This window comes from Lepisma saccharinum, chromosome 10 (genome assembly GCF_977018435.1).
Source record: "Lepisma saccharinum chromosome 10, izLepSacc3.1, whole genome shotgun sequence".
Lineage (NCBI taxonomy): Eukaryota > Metazoa > Arthropoda > Insecta > Zygentoma > Lepismatidae > Lepisma > Lepisma saccharinum.
In genome coordinates this window covers 60,741,866-60,767,373 of record NC_139238.1, presented here as the reverse complement: position 1 = coordinate 60,767,373, position 25,508 = coordinate 60,741,866, and the positions used below count along the sequence as shown (strand labels likewise).

The 25,508-nt window shown below is 38.7% G+C and overlaps 1 protein-coding gene across 4 annotated transcripts in view; it reads right to left on the bottom strand.

Annotated features, from left to right (window-relative positions):
• Positions 1–25,508, bottom strand: part of LOC145993918 (sodium-coupled monocarboxylate transporter 2-like) — a 386,054-nt gene that overhangs the window by 355,644 nt on the left and 4,902 nt on the right. For 2 of the 4 annotated variants that reach the window (XM_083129839.1, XM_083129844.1), the window contains exon 1: positions 12,623–13,041. The exons of 1 other annotated variant lie outside the window; for it this stretch is intronic. The gene's annotated coding sequence lies outside the window, so the exon portion shown is untranslated. Of the gene's footprint in view, positions 1–12,622; positions 13,042–25,508 lie in introns of those variants that run through there. One more of the 4 variants, XM_083129840.1, reaches the window with a different exon arrangement.

The window sequence follows — 25,508 nt, the reverse complement described above, 5'->3', positions numbered from 1 at the left end:
TTATCTGTTGTCTAACTAAAGGAATGATTGTAGTTAATTCCAGTCTTGGCTTTCTAGATAAATGAATTTCTAACACCTGTATGCAAGTAAACATAATTTAAATTTTGAATATTTTCGTCTCATTTGTTCTGCTCTATGCAAATCGTGACGATGAGAATGTATGGAGAATGAATTAAAGATGATCAGGAAACATTGACATGACCACAATTAGGTCACCTGGCTTCGTAACGTGTTAGGATGACCACCACGCGGCTTTCAAGAAATAACATAAGTAAAGGTGACCTCTCTCATTCAGTGTGTATACTTCGCATCCTAGTTTGTTCTACCCCTTGTGTTAGTAGACACCTTTACGTGATACTAGAACATAGGATACTTATTTGGGACCCGGCAACACGACAGGCTACTATGTAACATATAAACAGGTTATAATAAATGTAGTTGCTTGAGATAATAGAATCCCAATTTTTAGGCGCAATTCAGCTCTTTTCTGCCAATCCAATGTGACAACACTGGCCTGTTCCCCCAGACCCGGAACAGACATGGCCCGCGCAATAACCCCATAACACAAAACTCTTTGTCCTAAACCCAAAAAAAGTCTTCCCTTGTATTGTACTCTCATTGACCGCCCTCTTCTCTTGTTATCCCTTCAGGGTAAACGAAACTGCCTACCTCTTCGCTTGTGTCGGCTGCATAAAAATATGTCTGCTTGTAATATTTATTCGACGACAGTGTTAACGCATTAAATAACGTTTCAACAACTTTGAATTTTTTTAAATATTTTGCTGTCACTTGCCACTGCTACTTGCAAAGGAAAATATAGTTGAAAACATTTTAGAAATGATTGTTATAAGAAGGAAACATGAAAGACCAAAAGTGGGTCCTACCTTACCGATGATTACATCTTCACTGAATTAAGAACTCCATTGTTCTTGCATTTCAGTCCGGCACTTCTTGCGTAAATCTGATCGCTGCACAACACACGAATCACAAACAAAGCTCTACCGCCACGAACCTCGCGCTCCGAGCCACTCTTCCTTGTAGCGTCCTGAGCAGGAGGCAAGTTTTCACAGAGAGGGAACGAACGAGGGAATCCCCGTTCACGATAATAATGAATTATTCTATTTCCAGTGAAAGTAAAACTACTTTGTAAATATAAGGCGTAGCTAGCATTTTAATTTACATAATTTGGTATGAAGACTTACTTTAAGTTCTTAAGACTTTCTGTTTACGCTACGGTGTTGGGTGAATCGACAAGACCATCTGCACTCTGACCAGAAAACGAAGTCAGAACTACACTACTCCGTAATTTTCAATTTCACTTACACTTGTTGATGAAAGGAAGGAAAAACCTAAGTTTCGTACAAAATATGGAGAATGTACAATGAAATAGAAATATCTCTGCACGAACACAGGCTAATGATTACAAAAAATGCCGGTACACCACAAATTTCCAACCCTGGCGGAAATGCAGTGTTGCTGATATTCTGTTGGTCCTAGTGGGTAACACTGCGAGGCCGGCCTCAGGACCACGTTATAAGCATACGTACAGTACTCGTAAGATTAGGCTTCCGGCATATACGACCGTAGGACGGAATGTGAAGAGAAGAGGCCCCAGCAAATGTGCCTCACTCCGTGGAAAGTTCGTATACTGGACAGGGTTAGAATTTTTTTGTAATTATCATAAATGAAAATTCCAAACTTTTCCATTGCATTACATGTGTTTTGACAAAATAAGTAAATACACCTTTCAAAGAGTAATGGCGTGGGTAGGCCGGGCCTCCTGGCCTCATAGGACGCTTCGCCACTGGTTGCCATCTTACTTATTTTAAAACCAGATTTGCCCAAATCGCTAAACTTTTTGTTTCAAATGAGACGTACGTAGAGTAGATGTAGTCATCATTTGTTTTCAAACTACTCCCACTCCCATGTTTTGCTAAATCCACAGAAATTTCATTTCTGACCCCACTACTATTTCGTATATTTTACGTTCCTTGCTACCTTTAAGGCTTTCGCTTTATATTATAATCGTAATCGTGACGATGAGTATGCATGGTGAATTATTAAAATAAAATTATTATTATTATTTTGTGTATGTAATTATTAATTTTTATAATTATGTATGTAAAATAATAACAACAAACATTGAAAATAACCATTTCTTGCTGAGAATTCGAACCTGCGACACCTGACACTTCAGAGCGAGCTAAGATAACAATCGAGTAATTATGCTTGTAAGTAATGGTTTCACCAAAAAAACAGTGCTGCTATCTCAAAAACATTGCTTCAATCCGAAATTATCGCATTCCTGTGACAACGTATGTCAATGTCAATCGCCCCTTTCAACAATTATCACAAATTCCTGTAACCGAAATAATATAACGTGAAATATAGAATTTTAACCCAGTGGAGGCACAAGTGTTTCGGATCCCACTTTAAGCTGTAGGTCCAGTCCCGATTAGCCTTACTGTGCATAAAGTGAACTTAAAACACCAAATCAATCAATATAGAATTTTAGGTAGTCATTTTTAGAAGGACAGCGGACCCTTTGACCATCCCCATCCCTCTCCTTCTCGCCTATGATGTCGAAGAAGGACAAAGAGGACTTTCGTAATTGCTGATATTTAGTGTAAATAGAAAATATCACTTGGTAGTTTGCTTTTCCCCAGTGTGATTTGATTTTCTTAAATTTTGATTTGGCGTTTTATGTCCACTTCATGCACAGTAAGGCTAATCGGAACTAGACCTAAAGTTTAAAGTGAGATCCGAACCACTTGTGCCTCCACCGGGTATCGAACCCGGGAACCCTTGATTACAAGGCGGCGACGCCACCACTGCGCCAATGTTCTCCAGTGTGAGTGGACACCTTCAGAGTAGGATATACCCAATTAGGCGACTTAGCTCTCTTCTGTCAATTGAATATGGCAACACTGATCTGTATCCGGTAAGGATCACCGGCAACTATGGCGGCTAAACAGGCATGGCAATAACCCGCCTCCTCCTCCCGCCGTACCAGTCTTTGCCGCGACGCAAAGTCTTCCTTGCTGGGCTCACGGCCCTTTCCTCATGTTGCCTCGGGAGGGTACCGGAGCATTCCTCCTCTTCGCTTTTGCAGGTGTCAGAAAAAATCTCAGTCTGCAATATTTACTTTACGCCAATATTACCAGTTTATGTATGTAATAATACGTACATATTTTAAGACAGGTTCTTCAATTCTATATATTATGCTGTTATCTGCGGTAACAGCGGCTACATGTACGCCACACCTCTGCATCTATAAGAGACACTGCTATGAACGCCAAGTTTCCAAAAACATTGGGTGGGCTCATGCACTTGAATTATAAGTGCAGAAAAATATCTTTCCTTCCATGTATTATGATATTAATACGCACTAACAAGACATCCTAACTTCCTTCAACCTGTTAATTACTGATTTCAATAATCTATCCAACACGATAACAAACACAATAATAATAATAGCACGACAAATTATTGTGTAGGGTCGAGCCCCGTAGGCCCGTGTAAGTTGGCGCGACTGTACAGACGAAATTTTGATATATATACTAGCAATGGGGCTGTAAACTTAATTGAACTGAACTGGATCACTACAAGTACGATATATTTAATAATATAATTTGCGTATTCAGTTGGAAATAATGATCCCCTGGTTCAGATGCGTGATTCATAACCAGAGGTTTGATGGTTCAAGATTGAGGGGGAACCCTTCCATTGAATCATAACCTACATTGAAATGAACAGATGCATGTTTCTTTGCTGGTACTTTGACATGAACAATTTCTGATTTTCCCTTCCATCACATTCGACAAGATCCCAGAAAGAGGTCTAGAGCTGTATGTTTCGAAATTATCTGTTTTTAAAAAAAGTTTTTAAAATAACTATAAATTCTAAAAAATAAAGAAATAAAATTTAATGAAGTAAACCTTCCATTACGACACAGGAAATCCGTGTCTGCTATTCTTAAATGAAATTTGCCATGACTCCACGTTATATGTATGTATGTATGTACGTACGTACATATTATATATATACATACGTATATATGGGGTGTTGAAATTTTACCACCCACTGAACCATCCAATTTAAAAAGTTTAGCTGCCCCCCCCCCCCGAAAAAATCTTGCGTACACCAGTACTTCTTCCACAAATGTTTGGGTTACAGATTTATAGCACGATGGAAAAGGTGGGAGCTGGTACCCATCCGTCAGAATTGAATATCTCAGCAGTAAATTGGATGTTGTTGTTCATGTTAATTCAAGTGATTTTCCTCTGTGCAAGTCCAAATGTAGACAATACAATTCAGCAGTAAATACTATTTGGAGTGATGGTCCTTTATCAAAATTTAGGATTATGGTTATAAATACTTCAGTTAATAGTAAAAAAATTTAAGATGTCATTTATCTGGAAAGATTCTGGTATGTCCCATGAGAAGGAAGTTGTAGATGGGATCCCTGGTGAGAAAGGCAGTCAAAAGCAAATAATAATAATAAGAATAATAGAATCGTCATTATTAGAGCGGGCGTGTTTCGGCCTCTAAGGCCGCTCTTGCAACAAACCCTTGTCTGGGTGATTATTACAAAGTAAATTTAAAGTAAAGTTCAAATGGAATATATCCTGATTACATGTTAGGTGGATGAACACTGAACATAAAAATACAAATTGAATGAAAATAAGAAAATGATTATATGTATAAACTAATGGACATAGATATCTAATGTTCATCGCTTTCATCTTTAATACATATACATGTATGAAGTCAGCTGGAACAATGAATGAAACAGCAATAGCAATAATAATAATAATAAATTGAAAAGACAAAAGAAAATTATGAAATTTGGAATGCTAATAGTTTTAACAAGTTACATGAACAGAGTTGCCAATTATTACAATAGATGTACATTTATAACAGAAAAGTTTCTCGTGATTGTGTGCTTAGTTGCCTTGCTAGTATATGATTTTTAGTTTATTTTTAAACTGCTTATGAATGGTTCGCCTTGAGCTTCGGTGTGGGGCGGACGTGTGTGTTGTGTTCGTTCCATTCATACCGCTAAGGACCTAATTACTTTAGTGAATAGGAAATAAGAGTTTTGTGTTCTCTTGTGTGTTAAAATTTGCGAAGGACCTATTTATGTTTATAAATAGGAGGAAGAGTTTAGTTACGCGCGGGATGGTATCGGATTTTGTCTGATATATTCCTTCAGTACCTATGTCCAAAATCGCAATGGAGCGATAGGGACACGTGTGAGAAGAAGAAGAAACTGCTTATGACACTGGATGGATGTTAGAGAGGTTGGAAGGGAATTCCATTCTTTGGTGGCAGATATGCTGTACGATCTTCCGTAGGTTGTATTATGAACTGGGACTGACAATAAATTATTCCTTCGCGTTACATTATGATGCCTGCTCGAATTTATATTCAGTTACTCAAAAATATATCCAGGCTGTTTGCTGCTTAGTACTTTATGTGTTAAAGTTAATAACTGACACTTAGCAAAATTCTTTGTATTAAGCCAATTCAAACGGTGTAAGTATTTTGAAATGTGGACCCTTATTTTGAGCTTGTAAATGAATCTCATACATGCATTCTGTAGTTTTTGTAGGTTATTAGATATAGAGCTGCTTGCATTGAAAGCAACTATAGCTCCATAGATTAACCGTGATAATATTAGGCTATCGCACAATTTTTTCTTAACCTCAGTGCCTACAAGTGGTGCAAGGCTCGAAGAGATTTTCTGGCTTTTATCTGCGTTGAGATATGATCTGACCATTCTATGGTTGGAATTCCTGACAACCCCTAGCTTATTAACGGTCTTTTCTAAAGTTAATGTGTAGTTATTCAATTTAGGGAGTATCATTTGACCTGTGCTTTCGCTTAGCTTTTTCACAATAAATTTGGATCATATTATGATGAATTTCGACTCGCGTTAATTTTAGCAGGTTAAATTGTGCCTAGTTACTAATGGCGTCGAGTTCTTTTTCTAGTTGTGATATCGTACTTGAGTATTCTTTTACCCCTGTGTGTATGTAAATCTGACTATCATCAGCATATTGGTGATACTGAGCACTTGAGAGACTTTTATGCAAGTCCATTATATAAATGGAGAAAAGAAGAGGTCCAAGGATGCTCCACTGGGGGACTCCATTACGAATGTTTAACCAGCCAGAAGAGCAGTTATTTTTGCCTCTGATTTGTACACACTGCTTTGCTGCCAGAAAGGTACGATTCAAACCAGCTGTGGGTAATACAAGTAACCACAATGCTAGTTTACGCAATCGAAGGCTTTTGAGCAATCAAGGCATACAGGTAAGGTGATTTTGCTCTCATCTATAGCTATTCTCATAGATATACTCATGCTATTCTTCTGTAGACTTTGCATGTGCAGCTACTAACGTCATGAAATGAAGGGAAAAACAGTTGATGTGTATGTTTCTCAAACGGAGATAGACCACTTTTTGTGCATTGTTCATCCATGGAATAGAAACGTGCCAGTTTACCACGAAAAAAGAAATACATATTGTTTCAAGGTCATCAGATGGAATTGTACACCTCTATAATTCAACTCTTGAGTTTCATCAGCTTAAGGATATCCCACAAAATATTCTACTCAAATATATTTAGGTGGGTGACTGGTATTTAGTGTTTTATGAACACGGAGTGTGTCCAGGTGAAGTGCTGGCTATTGACACTGGTCAGAGAGAGACATTGGTATCCACCATGAATCCATCTTGAAACTATTGGAAATGGCCAGCTGTTCATAACAAAATTTCTTACACAGACACTATCATTGTAAAAATAATGCATCCTCCTACTGTTGCAAGTTCATGTGGACAGTTTAATTCAATGGAATTTAAGTAACATTAAATAAAAACATTGCAAAAGTTTTATGTTTAATTATAAGTTTTGATATACGTATGTCACATCAAAAATATTTTGTAAGACGTAGCAGTTGGTACGTAAATCGTAGTAGTATAGACATTAGTTAGTGGCAGTTGTAGTTTTAGTATTTAGAATTAATTTGTATGTGTTTAGAAATAATTTATATATATATTTGGAACTAATTTAAATATAGTTAGAATAATTTACATTTATGTTCACCAATTAATATTCATATATTCATAAAACCTGTAAATATGCTTATAAATAGATGTAAATTATTCTAGTTATATGTGTAAATTAGTTGTAAATATATGTAAATTAATTCTAAATACATGGAAATTAATTTAAAGTACTAAAAGTACAGCGCCTTGAATAACGTAGTGTGGAAAACGACCCAAGAAACTGGTTCCCCGAGACGATGACAAGTAGATGGCAGTGCGATCGACCCACTATGAAAGTAATGCGGCTTAGTTAGTTTTTGGAATATATTGTGTAGATTTGTTTCTCTAGAAAGGCGGTAAGTGAATTGATGGAAACAGTTATATTTGTGGAGTGATTTGCAGTCACGAAATGGCATTAATTTGGAAAGAAAAGTAAAATAAAATTAATAAATAAATATCATGCGTAACACAAGAAGAAACATCGCAATGTGATTCCGGACGTCAGGTCTTGGACTGTGTATTAGAGTTTATTTTTCTATGTTATTAGAATATAAATAGTATCCTGAGAGATATTTCATACCGAGACGACAAACCACAAATGTCGCTTGAAAGCGAGCAGTCGGAAGTCAATGCAGCCTTTCGAACCGTAGGGACAAAAGCTCTGACTGCACCGTTTCCTCAAGGAGAATTTACACCAAAGCGAACGGGTCATTCGGTCCAAGGCAACTTTCATACCGAAGTGACACATGTTGCTTGGAAAGGAGCCAATCAAGAGCAACATTTCACATCGTAGCGGCATGACGGGAAGCACAGGCCAGCGTTCGGTTGGTGAAATCCTCAAGCGATAAGTGTCGCGTGCCGCTTGTCGCTTTGGTGCGCAATCTCACTAAAGCAAGACACTCATTGCATCGCGTATGCGCGAACAACAAACCACGGCAACACGTTGCAAGCTATTGAGGAAATGGCCCAGTTTGAGCGACGCAGAAGCGACACGTGTGGCTTATCGTGTCGCCTAGATCTGTTGTTGTAATGTGCGGTTTATCGTGTCGCCTATCTGTTGTTCGCAAGCAACGCTTGCTAATAGACTGAATGCACCATGTCGCTTGTCACTTAGTTGGGAACTCCCCCTGTAGCGCGTCGCTTCGGTCTCAGCACCCTTCCTTTAAGGAGCTTTCCGACCGAAGTAACAAGTAGCACGCGAATACGCCATATGAACGTGTCGTTTGCTGTTTGGACCCTCATGTGCAATGAATGCTATTTTATAGTCTGGAAGTGTGTGTCACTAGTGTGACAGTGTGAACATCCCGTGTCGCTTGTCCCATTGGTTTGAAAGTTGCCTTACACTCATGTAGATGGCACTAAGAAAGTTTTGTGGGGTTCCCTTTGTCGTTTCATGCAATCATCATTATCATCATCACCGCGATTAGTTTAAAGCGGAAGAAAAGAGACAGCAAATATCAAAAATACAAATGCTTCAGTGTGTATATCTTTAAAGGAAATGATGATGATGATGATGATAATAATAATAAACCTAATTCATACACAAAAATTTAGTTGCTAAGAACATTCCACGCGTATTTTTTCTCCCGTATTATTAACGAAAGTGTGACGATAACAGGACGTGGTCGACTGTCTAGAATGTTCGTTAATATCTTCGCGACCACTGTACCAAATATCATAGCAATTATCACATTCATAGAAATGCTTCATGTAAAAGAATCAGACGTTGCAGCCAGTAACGTGCGGTGACGTCGACACTTGGGGTAGCAGTCAGTGGCGTGCTCAAGGGAGGGGGGGGGTTGGTGTGGGTCACACCTTTCCTCCCTTTAGGGCCAGTATTCCTACAAAAAAGGAGAATGTCAATAACAGGAAAAGATTGCAAAATTATGAATGAGTACCAGAAAAAAGTACACGTAACCCCACCCACATTCGAAAGTAAAAACTATTTGATTTGACTCTAAGCCCGAGATCCTGGGTACGAATCTCGGATTGGCCATTTGTGTTCTTTGTGTGTGTTCCTTCATCTATTTTGTTGTACCAAAGGTGGCGGAAAAGCGAAGTAAAATGAACCAAATTGAGCAATCAATCAATGATTTGATTTCATTTTTGTTACTTAGCGTCGCTTTTTTGTCACATTTGGTTAATTGCGAAGATACGATGAAATTGATGAAGGGACGAGCACAGGGAACGCCCATGCCTGGGTCGGGGTTCGAACCCGGAAATCCTGGTGTCGTAGCGCGCTATGATAACCAGTCCCCCACGCTTGGTTGATTTGGTGACAGGTAACAAAACACAACACACTTTTTTGTAGTTTCTTCAATGATATTCATTTGACTTTTTGAGTTCTGAGATACATTTTTTATTCCAAATTATTTCATTATTCACTGCAACACATAGGACAAGAATACGCACTCATCACGGGTTCGAATCCTGGCCTGGATTGTTCATATGAGGTCCCTTAACCAATTTCATCATATTATCACTCAATCCTCATTTTCGCGATAACCAAATGTGGCAGAAAAGCGAAGTAAAATAAACGAAACCAACAACAATATGAACACGCGTTCTCTTGCCCAAATAAATACATCCGTATTTGTGACTGTTAGAGACCAAGAGTAGTATATTTAAATAAAACACTACTAAAACGAGAGTCAGATAGAGCCTGAGCATATATTTGTAATTTAATCATTATATATTCCATATTTGTAAAAGAAAAAAAGAAAGAAAGCATAACATTATTGTCTGCACATAACACGTTCCCATTTCATAAATAATAAAACTACATCCCATATTATACATACGCACATATTGTACAACGTGTAAAAGTTTGTGTAAATACAGAGAACATAAGGAACATAGAGGATTTACAAAAAAATTATGAGAAACCAATCCCCTATCTGTCCTATAGGAGATAGACTGGGGGACCTGAAAGCACGGGCTTTCAACCATTGCAGCAGGGAGCGAGGAGGCAAGGGAGGTAGAGGTAGAAATCTTCCGGCCATTTCTACTTGGAAACTGGTCTGGCGGAAGAAGAGCGAGCTAGGGTATCCAGCCAGCTTTGCCCGCGGAGAACACCGATGGACGAGAAGCGCGTGGAAAAGAAAGTGTTGCGTATGAGCTGTGGTGGCTTTATCAAGACAATAAATATTGTGATTTGAATATAATTCGAGATGTGAGATTGATTGATCTATCTCTGCTAGACTAGCTACTCCTCAGTGCACGTCACTGGTTGCAACGAAAACTCCATTTACTTCCAATATAAGCAGTCGAACACCAAGCACCGGGGTCAACACCAGCGCCTCTAGCGGATCATTTTCGAGTGGAACCAGCCTGACTTCGCAGAAGCATGCCGTTTTCCACACTACGTTATTCTAGGCGCTGTACTAAAAGTACAATTGCCACTAACTAATTTCTACACTACTCCTCATATTTATTGATTTGATTTGTTTTACTTCTCTCTTCTGTGACTTTTGGCTAATTTCGGCGACGAATATGAGTGATGCTATGATGAAAATGATGAAGGGACACTAACAAGGTACACTCATGCCAGGATTCGAACTCGGGACCACTGTCGTCGTAGGGCCCTGTCACAACCATTGCGCCACGAAGGTCGACAGGTACATCATTTCAATTTTTCAGTTTGTCAAGAAAACATTTTCTGATGCCCATGTTACAGCGCCTTGAATAACGTAGTGTGGAAAACGACCCAAGAAACTGGTTCCCGAGATGGATGACAACATAGATGGCAGTGAGGTCAGTACGGCAGCTAATTTTCTTACGAAATTAATGCGGCTTTGTTAGTTTTTGGAATATATTGTACAGATTTGTTTGTCTTCAAAGGCGGTACGTGTATTGATGGAAACAGTTATATTTGTGGAGCGATTTGCAGTCACGAAATGACATTAATTTTGAAAGAAAAGTAAAATAAAATTAATAAATAAATAGCATGCGTAACACAAGAATAAACATCGCAATGTGATTCTGGACGTCAGGTGTTGGATCGCGTACTAGAGTTTAATTTTTCTATGTTATTAGAATATAAATAGTATCCTGAGAGATATTTCATGCCGAGGCGACAAACCACAAGTGTCGCTTGGAAGCGAGCAGTCTGTAATCAATGCAGCCTTTCGAACCGTAGAGACACAAGCTCTGACTGCACCGTTTCCTCAAGGAGATTTTAGACAAAAGCAAAACGCTACAAACGGTGCGAGGATTTCACACCAGCGTTCTGTTGGTGAAATCCTCAAGCGATAAGTGTCGCGTGGCGGATGTTGCTTTGGTACGCAATCTCCCTAAAACAAGACACTCATTGCATCGCGCATGCGCGAACAACAAACCCCGGCAACACGTTGCAAGCTATTGAGGAAATGGTCAGTTTGAGCAACAAACAAGCGACAAAGCGATACGTGTGGCTTATCGTATCGCCTAGATCTGTTCCTCGCACAATTAGCAGTCTGAGCACCCTTCCTTTAAGGAGCTTTCCGACCGAAGTAACAAGTAGCACGCGAATACGACATATGAACGTGGCGTTTGTTGTTTGGGCCCTCATGTGCAATGAATGCTATTTTACAGTCTGGAAGTGTCTGTGTCACTAGTGGGAACATCTCGTGTCGCTTGTCCTTACACTCATGTCGATGTAACTAAGGAAGTTTCGTGGGTCCCCCCATGTCGTTTCATGGAATCATCATTATCATCATCGCAGCCATTAGTTTAAAGCGTAAGAAAGGAGACAGTCAAAATAAAAAATACAAATGCTTCAGTGTGTATATCTTTAAAAGAATTGATGATGATGATGATGATAGTAATAATAATGAACCTAATTCATACACAAAAAATTAGTTACCACGAGCAATCCACACGTATTTTTTTTCTCCCGTATTGTTAATGAAAGTAAAACGATAACAGAACGTGGTCGACTGTCTAGAATGTTCATTAATATCTTTGCAACCACTGTGCCAAATATCACAGCAATTATCACATTCATAGAAATGCTTCGTGTAAAAGAATCAGCCGTTGCAGCGAAAACTCCATTTACTTCCATTATAAACAGACGAATGCAATGCAGCCGTACCGACACCAGCGCCTCTAGCGGTATCATATCTGAGTGGAACCCGCCAGAACCGTCCAGATTTCCACACTACGTGTTATAGGCGCTGTACCCTTGGACGTTCGCAGGATTTTTTCCAGGGAGGGGCAAGGGAGATATTTTTCCAAGGGGGGCATCAAGACACATTTTTCCCAATAATAGTGTTGTTTCCTCAAAAAACATTGCTTACATTTGAATTTATCATATTCATGTAATAATTAACACATATTATTGTTGCTGAAATGCAATTATTTGTGAAAAATTTATAATTTTTGGTTGACTTTTAATTTCCAGGGAGGGCCGCAGCCACCCTTTCCCCACACCTTCCGGACGCGCATGCCTGTATCCATGCTCTATCTCAATTATTGTGCCTGATGAGAATTAGCAAAATTTGGAAGTCACACATGGTACAAAAGGATGTCACACACGTCTGTAAAAACACGATATTCACACAAGAAAAGAAGAAACCGTAACAAAACCAAACCTGAATGGAATTGAAACTCCGCTTCCCTGGTAGCTTTGACAAAAATGAGTGCAAAATACCAACAGTCACTTCACAGAGTTAGCTTGTCAATGATTCCAAGACGTTATCTCACTGCACAAAGGCGTAAGAATTTTTTCCCCCAGGCATCAATCACAGAAAACATCTGGAATCTTCCATGGTCATTATTTGTCCCTTACCTCAAAATAATTCACAAAAGAAAGAGAGCCATTTCATTCGCAAATATATGAATAAAAATACTATAACATATTTCTTACGAAAGTCACACACGTCACCATGGAATCACCCTACTGCTGGCCCAATTATTAAACGTACAAATGACGATAAGCTGGTCGTCTTTTACATCCACTCAAACAAGGATAAATCGAAGCCGAGAGAAAGGCAAGTCCGTAAGCTGTGGATAAGACACGAAGCAATGTAAACCGGATGTGGTAAGGCAATCTCGAGACACAATAGATTTCAACACGCCATGGTAGATTCTCCAGTCCATAAACTTCTTATCGCAGCTATTGTGTTGTTGAACTCAAAGAATGACTGATCAAAGCTATTTCTTCTTGGCCTTGTAAAGCTACAAAACAGTGCATTTGTCTTGTTATAAGAGAGGCAAGCACATATGCTTAAAATTAAAATACAGTGCGTTCGTTTTGGCTCTGGGCCGAGATAACGCGTGACTGCAGAACGGTGAGGCATGTCGCAGATACCGGGATTTTCGACCCATGATGTCCTGCTTATTTTTACGCACATATATATTTAGAATGTAGACAATTACCTGTGTGGTAAGAGTTGTTCAAAGTGATGCCCAACTACAATTTTGATTACTCTGTTTGCAAGTTGCATTTTTACCAATTTTTACCCGGCAGGACGCGTGCTGGGTAAAAATACCCACGAGAAAATTCCTTCTTAAGTCCGAATTTTAATTGTTTCAAAGCACGTAATTAGTAATACCATATTGATTAATATAATTTTATTAATTTTAAACATTTGATTTGATTCGCACATTGGATAAAAGCGAGGGAAAATAACATGTTAGAGAACCAAACTGAAACGTATGACTGCGCGTTGGGTGAAATTTACCCAGGCAGTGTTTCTACAGCCCTTCGAGTGGGACTAACTGACTATTATTTGTTGGGAACCCTAAAATATAGAGTCTATAGAAACAATTCCCACACTATACATGAACTGAAAGACAATATACGAACAGAACTTACAAGAATTACGGAAGATAAATTTTTGTGTGTCATTCTACAAGTTCTACAAGCAAACTCACAACACAGACTCTCCTCAGAAAACGTTTACATTCATCGAGTGGTCTGTCAAGTTTACTCGCGGGTGAAAAATCAGTGGGCGGGGAAGCAACTCGGTCGAGCCGCTCTCCTCCTTGAACAGCCACTGGACTGTCCTTACTACTAGTGCGAGTTCTCTCCCCAGTTGTTCACACGAGGATCGCTTTACCCTACTCGGTCCAACAACTCTCCCGTCTACTCGACAAATGTAAACCAGGCTTAATTTTAAATGTTACAAAGGTAATTACTGTGTGGGGTAGGGTCAACAATACCCCATATAATCTTTTACGAAATATATTTCATGGATACGTTTTAGTAACCATTTTTTACTCTATAAAACAGTATGCAAGTTGTATGCCACCTGGCAAATAGCATGATAGTAAGTCAAGACGCCGAACTCATTCTATTTATTTCATTACTACCAATGTTTACACATTCAATAATGGAAACAGCCCCCTTTCCCTCTGGATAGACATTAATATTGCAGACACTTAGCAGCACATACCAAACAATTTATGAGCTGTCCAAGATTGATATAAACAATATCAGTGTTGTCCCCGAATGTACTCACTGCACTTTTATTCACCCCTGTTTTCTAATGTGCAATCTGTATTTCTATGTTTCATTAAGAATAGAGCATATATTAATATAGAAGTTAAATAAGTTGTCACAATTTCATTAAAGATAAAATTTAATTTAATTTCAAGATCACATGATATAATCTTTTGACCTTGAATATCTAAAAACGTGTACGTAAAATTTTGGTGGGAATAAAGTATGTTTGACAGTTAAATGAAGTCTCTGTTTTTAAACTGTAGGCCCAGTCTCGATTAGCCTTACTGTGCATAAAGTGAACTTAAAGCACCAAATCAATCAATCACTTTGGGACGGCTTTGAAGAGAGGAATAAAGAAGGATCTGGCTAATTGAATGGAACACCTTATATCCCAGTCATGGATCAATAAAGGGGGAAAAAACGTATCTCGGAACAAATTTCGTGAAAGCTGAATTTTGGTCAGTTGTTAGAACACTACGAAAAGTGCAAAATCCCAAGACTCTAAGTGGCTGCGTAACATTGTGCAAATGTGAAATATGTGAATTTCAGACCTGGTCAAGGAAGGAGAACCATCTACTGAGAAATTCAAACAAAATATTTTGTGAAGAATTTTCACTACTTTCGTATCATCAATTAGGATATGTTTTTAACTTTTAAATAATATAACAATTTAATATCGTACCAATCTGTTTTAGAATCAAATTGAGAATTATGCAAATTGCATTTCTCTTTGAAACATTATTAACCCATACATTACCAAATTATTTTTTTATTCAATTTTTTTGTCATATTTTGAAAACTCGTTATTTGGGTACCAAGTATGATGAAAAACTTCACAATTATCTTTTCGAGCTGTTATCTTTGAGAAAACAACCGCCCGAAAATTGGGGCAGCGGGCACTGGAGGGTTGGGGTTTATTAATAACGTAAAATATCTCAAAAATGACACAGTGGTTATTTACAGAGTGGTGAAATTTACGTATTATTTTGTTTTGTTTATCATTAAAACTGATTCTAAGGGTATACAATGGCTTTATTATACTATTTTACATCACACGCAGAAACAAATAGAAGAAAAAAAAACATTGAGAATGAAGAGAAGTTTCTTGTGTATGATAGCTCAGAATACAATTTGCATGTACCCCAACATTACATTTCAGACACTTCTTGGTTGTATTTTTGTGGCAATTAGCACACCGCACTTGCGTGACACTTGTTCCAATCAAATATCCTTTTCCATCAAGCCGAATACTGTCGAGTACTCTTGTCTTCACTGATTGCGGTGTCCTTCCCAACTGTGGTCGGTTCGTGTATGTACTTGGCTAAATATGTTTGCACTACGTATCTGATGAATGCCAGATAGTCCATGGAATTGTTCTGTCTTCCACTTAATGATATTTTGAATAAATTATACGCATTACACATAGATGCATTGAGAGGGTACAGTCACAGACACTTCTGGGTTGTAACGACCCTATTGAAGAAGCACTGAAGCAAACCATCCATGTCTGACCACCAAGCGCCTTGTGACTAGACAACCCAACCAGCATTGCAATTCTGCGGCTTATATACCAGTCACGGGTATACATCTCTGTAAATTGAGTAGAGATGCCAAAGAGAAATACGAGATGAAGATTGTCGATTGTAATGTCTCGTGTTCTCGACATGGAGGAATAATACTCGGTCCACGTTACGTTCCATTATTTAATGTTGTTTGGGAACGAACCTGACGGACTGGGTTTATATTTTCACTCTTTGCATTACAGTAAATTCCATATTTTACAATTATATTAATGCTTTGAACGAAAATAATGCCCAGCAAAACATCGAACACACGTTCACACCATTCTTCTCACACACATGCACGTGAAAACAAACACACAAAGCTAAGTTTTAACTTCCAAGTGAATGTCCAAATAACAGTAAATAGAGAAGCACGATGTGCGAAACATGGGATTTTTCACAGAAAGAATGCGTCTATTTGTGACATACGTGGTTTCTATTAATAGACAATGAAACAATTATGAGAGAAATTAACATGCATTTTCGTCTTCAGGTGCTGAGGAAGGAAACAGACTGACTGGAAAAAAGAAAACATGGTGTTATTGATAGAGTGTTGGTTAGCGTACAGAGCTTTCACCAGTGAGGTCTAGGTTCGATTCCTACCAAGGACAGTTTTTTTAATTCTTTTGTATTAGTGAAGAAGTATGTAATATTGTTTTCTAGGCATTTTGACGAAAGGATGCGCTTCAAATTTGTTCGTTTAATCTGTATGTTCATTCATCTAATAAGTTCTCTATCGCAATGGGTAGGGACACAAATTTATGGTAAATAAAAACTGAGGAGAGCGGTAAATAAAATGTTAGATCAGCGGTATATACCAGCAGTGGAAAAAAAAATTGGCACACAGTTTTTCATTATGGGAGAAAACAACATACAAAAGAGCTATAAATTGATAAACTACTTTTTTATATACTGTGCACATACTATACTACATACTATACACAAGTACTTAGCTTAGCTGTCCAACCAAAAAGAAAACATCAACACAAAATCACTTTATTTCTAAATTGCATATCTCAAGTGATTTATTCATTGTATGTACTTAAAGGATATCCTTGCTGTCCAACAATAAAATAATCACTACTGCACATACACAAACACATGTTGAAAATCACATGATGATAAACAAAATTCATTCATGACTGAACACAAATGACACCATTGTTTCCCTTGATGTGCGGGAACAGACTAATCTTATCGCTGCTACAGCTAGCAAGTTCAATGAAACTGGAAGTTGAGTAGACATTCGGGGGGGAAAGAAGGCAGCTTGACAGGGAGCGAAGTTTTCGAACTGAGATTATGTGCATGGGAAAACCCCAATTTGCAGCGTCTTCCTGATGTGATTTAAGATAAAACGTTCTTCAGCTGCAAGTTGTAGGAAACTTTAGGCAAACGTTTCGTTACAAATCGACAGTTTGCGCGCACAACCTCGATTGGCGGTTTTTGCGTGTTTTCTACTTAATTTGGTGATATTTCACAGTTATTTCGCGAAAAAGCGTTCGTTTCGTGGAAAAGCACACATTTCGCATTACTTCGCGAATAAAACTCATGCATATTTCATCATTGGGGGTGTGGTTACGTGCAGAATGTTCAAAATTGCATTTTTTTTCACATTTCGCGATTTCGCGCATCGCGAAAATTCAATGTCCCTAGCAATGGGGTATAGAGATTCTCTATGTAGGCGATAGATATCTTCTCAATGGTTAAGTAGCTACGATTCTCCAGTTTCTTCCACCAACTTATCTTATTTATTTACTTCATTTCATATCTAACGAAAACACACAGATATAGTTAGAACAAGAAACACACCTCGCGTCGAAGGTTCCAGACTCGAGTTCTGGCTTTTTTTGCGAGGGTGATTATTCTTGTGTGTCTGCTTATCATCTTTGTCAAAAAAAATATTCCTCATTATTGCCGTGATTAACCTATGGAGAGACCAAAGCGACTGAAATAACAAAAGTACAGAAAATGCAAGACACATCTGCCTAGGCATGTTATATCTTGGGAATTAGCAATCTGAAAATTCACTTGCGTTTCCGTCGAGTACTTGCGAAAGAGCTTCGTGTTGTCTCGTTTGGAGTGTTGGTTATCGTGTAGGACTAGCATGCGGGGGCAACCCGAGTTCGAGTCCCGCGGAAGGAAATTTTTTTTTGTCTAATTTCATCCAACCTTATTTATAAAACTGAGGTTTCTGCAAAAACCTTTTGAATGGCATGCCACTTCGTATGTTGGTAATCTGAAAGCAGCAAAGATGAAAATTTGATGATCCGAAGCGACGATGAATTTGTGTATGTGTTGAAAAAACGCGTGTTTATTAGCGAAAAACATGCAGCCACGTGATCATTGAGAACGCTTCCTAGTTGTCAGTGCTGATATGGCAGTCTGTCAACACACACCAACTTTCACGTTTCCCGTAAAATGATTACCTTTCCACGTTTCAAAATCGTGAGTGCTGTCTAAAGCAATACTTTGATACTTGCGTTTGCATGTTCAAATCTAAAGTAATACGAAACTTTTTTCCCAACAAATGACATTGAAACCATTAATTACTGTTTGCAATGTAATATTGATTTCATATATAACATAAGCCACAGCGCTACAGCCCTTGGAGGGCCTTGGCTTACCTACCGACTGCTGGTCTCCCTCCCACACTGTTCCTCCGTCACCTGTTATAGCGTGGAGGTCTCAGACCAGTGTTGGGGTGACGGGTGATCAGCCCGACGAACCCCCAGCCATTGTTTGTACGTCTTCTCGACCGGGTTACGCTCACTCACTCGGAGCTCCCAAATTTCCTCACGATGGTGGGTTGCCACCGGCCCTATACGTAGGCCGAATAAATTCCGACCAGAGCCGGATTCGAACCTACGCCGTCCCGCAGCGAACGATCTCAAGACGAGTGAACGCCTTAACCCGCTCGGCTACGGAGGAGGACTGATATCATATATGGAAAGAATAAAAATGGAGAATTTCACTTAATACAACTTATAAATAAGGAACGGAAGTTGATGAAATGTCATCTTTTTTCTGACATCTCGGACACGATGCCCATTAAATATACACAATATTACACTTCATCCAGAACCCAAAAAGGTAATTTTAAAGTGCATTTTTTTGCATTTGTTGCCATTTGTCAGGTTTTAGGTCATTTTCCCGGATTTGCGGCATTTACCCGTCATTTTTTGCAATATTCGGTATATTGTTTCATCATATTTTGTCACTTCTTTAATTTTGGTAATATTCTTGAATCTTTTCACCAAGGTATATATATCTCGCAGGATTGCAATTTACGAGCAAAAAAAATGCTGAACTGGTGACAGTCTTTGTTGTGTCGGGGGAAACCACCAGGTGCCCGTCTGGGGCAAACTCAGATTTAAGATCAGATAAGGAGAGGCTTGAAATACCATAGCTAGACCCCGTTTGCACTGAAAATCCTCGTTGCATATTTTAATTGAATGTGCATGTGCTATCATTTGGTGCCCTTTTTTTAAAGCAAGATTGCATTTTGTTTTATTTCATTTTCATTTCAATTTTGAAACTGAAACTAACAAATTTAATGGTCATTTTTTGCATTTTACGTCATTTTTTTCCCATTTTTTAGGATATTCTATAGGTCATATACCTATATTTGTTAGGTCATCAACTTCCGCTCCCTACTTATAAATATATTAAATTACGTGGATACCTGATGTGAAACGTACGATGCACGATCAGAGAGCCTGAATGTTGCATTGAAAACTGCAGAGAACAATGACTGACTTATGAACAGTGAAAGGTTTTTCCATGCTCCAATGGGATTTTATTTATAACTATAAATAAACAAGGGAGAAGGACACAGGTTGGTATGATGAACTAAATTGTAATCTAAAAGTTTTAATTGAAAAAACAAAACACGTTCGCGGTTAAAAATAGGGCATTCAATTTCAGGCACATTACACTAACTGAAAGAGTATTTTCAAAATTAATAATATTTGGATAACCGTCAAATCCAAACTTGATGTTAACCACGTAATGCACTTGATAATCAAAGAAACATAATTTTTCTTAAGCATGCCCTTTATTTTGTATCTTGATTGTTGAAATAATACGTTGAAACGAACAGTAGTATGTTTTAGTTTGTGTTTAGAATCTCTTGTGCACTGCATGGGAATACTGAAGTCATTTTAGTTTCCTAATCAAATAACAATTATTCAGTGTAATCCCTTAAAAGGAAAGCCTTTGTTTCTTTGCAGCTGTTCATGACAGAAATTCAATTGCAAGACAAGTTACCAAATTAGCAATAGTTCTCTTACATATATGTGGTATGTGCTTGTCTGCCTTATACCGGATGATGAAGGAAGCAGATATAAAAGATAGACAATTACTGTTCTTGGCTAACTCGTCCTGCTTTTGTCAGAATACCTGATCAGCATACTGAACCAAGCCATCACACGAGATACGACTTCAATAATATAATTCCGTTTTTGTGGCCAAATAACTCCAAAAAAAAGGCAATAAAATTGTCAGTGTGAGGAGACGAAGAAATAATTTCCTTTTATCTTACATTATACTCTGTCTGTATGCCTAGTGTGGTTTGTCTGTCCATAGCTGAAGACAAACCTCTGTCTGTTGTAACGCGTGGCATGTTTTCTTCCAGCTTACAAATAACGTAAAATACCTTCGTTCACTTCAGTGTGCTGGTTCTGCAGGCACAAGGTCATGTTGACTGATAAGCAGATACCACGTGACTCAGGGGCCACTGTCAGCACCGAAGACAAGCTTCAGTAACTTTTGCGAGGTTCCTTCTAGTCCTTGACAGAGCGCATGCTCCGTAATTATGTGCAGAAAACTCATGTTTTCTGTGTATAAAATTTACGTATGTTTGGATTGTGTGCTCAAATGTTGCAGTAAACATAACTCCGTGACACAACAATAATTACAAGTGCTTCAAATATTAGAAACTTAGCAAGCGTTACTCATAAGACGATTAGATTGTCCGACTGACAGAAGACCAGGTGGTGGGTTTGTAGCGTGTTAGTTTGACACGCAGGAGATACTGAGTTCGATTCCCGTTTGATTGCCTCCAATTTTTTCTTAACTCGAGCGACTATATACTTCAGTTTATTTATTGCGAACATTCTTATTTTTTTTTTTTTTTTGCTGTGTGAATTGTTGAATTTTGTTTTGCAAACGATTACGATAATTTCTTGTGAATAGTATTATATGTATTTCTGTATCATTTTCTCGAAAGAAATGTATACTTTTCGCCAGGCATAACATTTTATTGAGTATGTTTGTAAAATGATGAGAAATGTGAAAAAAAAACTATCGTAAAAAATAACATAACATAACATAACATAACCCCATAGCTCTACAGCACCTTGGCGGGCCTTGGCTTACCTACCGACTGCTGGTCTCCCTCCCACACTGTTCCGCCGTCACCTGTTATAGCGTGGAGGTCTCAGACCAGTGTTGGGGTGACGGGTGATCAGCCCGACGAACCCCCAGCCGTTGTTGTAGATCTTCTCGACCGGGTTACGCTCACTCACTCGGAGCTTCCCAATTTCCTCAGGATGGTGGGTTGCCACCGGCCCTATACGTAGGCCGAATAAATTCCGACCAGAGCCGGATTCGAACCTACGCCGTCCCGCAGCGAATCGTAAAAAATAATTTTCACAAATAAAATTTAAAACGGTAAAGTAAAGATTTCCACCCAAAAATAAAGTAAAAATATATTTAACTTTTACTCCAATAAATTATTTTAAAAAATGCAATAATTAGTTGCTCGAGTTATTTAAAAAAGCAATAGAACGGGAATCGAACTCAAAGCCTTCTGTACGTGAAACTTATCCGCTACCACGGGGCCACTTGACCACTTGAAAATCATGTAATAGCTTCGCCTCATCAAGGCACTTGGAACTCATCGAAACCTTCAAGCGCTTTTCCTCGATTTTTCCTTCTTTTTAAGTCCACTTTATGCACAGTAAGAAAACTGGATCTATAGTTTAAAGTGGGATTCCAACAACTTGGAACCACTAAACCGCGTATCAAACTTTTCCTCTGGAATTGTTGGTTTGCGTGCGATATTACCAATACTCGGTTCAAGCATGGATGTGGGGGCTTGTCCCAATGAGAATACAGAGAATATAGAGGAAATTGACATGTGTCACAACTGAGAAAAAGGTGAATAACGAGGATACTATTAATTTTGAAAATACTCTTTCAGTTAGTGTAATGTGCCTGAAATTGAATGCCCTATTTTTGATCGCGAACGTGTTTTGTTTCTTCAATTAAAACTTTTAGATTACAATTTTGTTCATCATACCAACCTGTGTCCTTCTCCCTTGTTTATTTATAGTTATAAATAAAATCCCATTGGCGCATGGAAAAACCTTTCACTGTTCATAAGTCAGTCATTGTTCTCTGCAGTTTTCAATGCAACATTCAGGCTCTCTGATCGTGCATCGTATGTTTCAGATCAGGTATCCACATAATTTAATATATTTATAAGTTGTTTTAAGCGAAATTCTCCATTTTTATTCTTTTTATATATGATATCAATATCACATTGCAAACAGTTATTAATGGTTTCAATGTCATTTGCTGGGGGGAAAAAATTGGTATTACTTTAGATTCGAACATGCAAACGCGAGTATCAAAGTATGGCTTTAGACAGCACTCATGATTTTTAAACGTGGAAAGGTAATCATTTTACGGGAAACGTGAAAGTTGGTGTGTGTTGACAGACTGTAGCTACTGCCATATCAGCACTGACAACTAGGAAGCGTTCTCAATGATCACGTGGCTGCTTGTTTTTCGCTAATAAATAACTGCGTTTTTTCAACACATACACAAATACATCGTCGCTTCGGAACACCAAATTTTCATCTTTACTGCTTTCAGATTACCAACATACGAAGTGGCATGCAATTGAAAAGGTTTTGCAGAAACCTCAGTTTTATAAATAAGGTTGGATGAAATTAGTGGCCGCGGTGGCTCAGTCGGTAACGCGTCTGACTACCATGCTCAAGGTCCCGGGTTCGATCCCCGGCCGGTTCAAATCCGGGAACTTTTCTAACGGTGGAAGCGGCCCCGGCGCCTACCCAGCGTCGAATAACATGGGTACCTGGGGGAAACCCTGGGGGTAAAGGCGGTCAGGGGCGTGATGCTGATCACATCACCCCCACTCACGACCGGATCAAGAAAGTGTGGGGCGTTACCCCCACACCCCCTATACGCCTTCATGGCGTGGTGCTATGCACAGGGGAACACTTTACCTTTTTTTACCTTTACCTGAAATTAGACAAAAAAAACTTCCTTTCGGCTGGGCTCGAACTCGGGTTACGCACATACTAGTCCGACACGATAACCAACACTCCAAGCGAGACAACACGAAACTCGTTCGCAAGTAGCCGACTGAAACGCAAGTTAATTTTCAGATTGCTAATTCCCAAGATATAACATGCCTAGGCAGATGTCTTGCATTTTCTGTACTTTTGTTATTTCAGTCGCTTTGATCTCTCCCTAGGTTAATCTCGGCAATAATGAGGAATATTTTTTAGACAAAGATGATAAACACACACACAGGAATAATCACCCTCTCAAAAAAGCCAGAACTCGAGTCTGGAACCTTCGACGCGAGGTTTGTTTTTTGTTCTAACTATATCTGTGTGTTTTCGTTAGATTCATGGTATTTCGTGAGTTGATATGAATAAAGCAAATAAATAAGACAAGTGGGTGGAAGGGACTGGAGAATCGTAGCTACGGAACCATTGAGAAGATATATATCGCCTAGATAGAGAATCTCTGTATACCCTTGTGATAGAGAACTTATTAGAAGAATGAAAATACAGATTAAGCGAACAAATTTGATGTGTATCCTTTCGTCAAAATGCCTAGAAAACAATAGTACATACTTCTTCACTAATACAAAAGAATAAAAAAAATCTGTCCTGGTGGGGATCGAACCTAGATCTCACTGGTGAAAGCTCTGTACGCTAACCAACACTTCATCAATAACACCATGTTTTCTTTTTTACAGTCAGTCTGTTTCCTTCCTCAACACCTGAAGACGAAAATGCATGTTAATTTCTCTCAAAATTGTTTCATTGTCTATTAATAGAAACCACGTATGTCAAAAATAGACGTATTCTTTCTGTGAAAAATCCCATGTTTCGCACATCGTGCTTCTCCATTTACTGTTATTTGGACATTCACTTGGAAGTTAAAACTTAGTTTTGTGTGTTTGTTTTCACGTGCACGTGTGTGAGAAGAGTGGTGTGAACGTGTGTTTGATGTTTTTCTGGGTATTATTTTCGTTCAAAGCATTAATATAATTGTAAAATATGGAATTTACTGTAATGCAAGGAGTGAAAATATAAACCCAGTCCGTCAGGTTCGTTCCCAAACAACATTAAATAATGGAACGTAACGTGGACCTAGTATTATTCCATGTCGAGAACACGAGACATTACAATCGACAATCTTTATCTCGTATTTCTCTTCGGCATCACTACTCAATTTACAGAGATGTATACCCGTGACTGGTATATAAGCCGCAGAATTGCAATGCTGGTTGGGTTGTCTAGTCACAAGGCGCTTGGTGGTCAGACATGGATGGCTTGCTTCAGTGCTTCTTCAATAGGGTCGTTACAAGCCAGAAGTGTCCGTGACTGTACATAGTAGTTGCCAGTACAATTTTTTTCATTTGAACACCAACCCTATATGCAGCTACATTTTCATCAAATCTGTCGACTCCCCCATGAATGTGTTGTATTCAGCAACACAGGCCGGTTGTGGAATGTCAATTTTCTTCTTGTCAGCTGCACTCCATCGCTTGGATTTTCCTAGTGGAGAAACTCCTACGTGGGTTAAAGCTACGGTCACTTCGCTATTGTCCTTGTATCTGACAACTGTAATATGAGAATTCACATCAGTCACTTGCTCATATGAACCACGGGGCATTCTCTTCATTTCCTTTGGATCTGTAAGTGGTGCCTTCTCCACTCTGTTGTTTCTCAAAGTCCCTGTTCCATCATGTCCCAATCTCATTAGTTCCTACAATAAAAGCAGTGATGTGAAGTAATTGTCCATGTAAATGCTGTAATGTGTGCTTGGGTGCAGTCTTTCCAACAGATTTAGAACAACAGATCCTCCTACCCCAAATTCCGGCTTAGTAATCCCTATTGAAGCACCTTGATATGGCTTAGCTGTGATCAGATACCCGAGACGTGTACACATGGCACAAACTTTATAACCGAATCTTATTGGTTTTCCCTGTATATGTTGTTTACTACTGTGGTGACCAAAGTAAGGGATCATAGATTCATCAACACTGACATATGCGTCGCGTGGGAAGAATTTTAACTAACGTTCGTTCATTTTATTCCACAGAGGGCGCACTTTGCTTAATTTATCACTAGCATCAAGATTGGAATTATCACATACGTAAAGATAACGAAGTATTTCCTCGAAACGGTTTCTAGACATTGC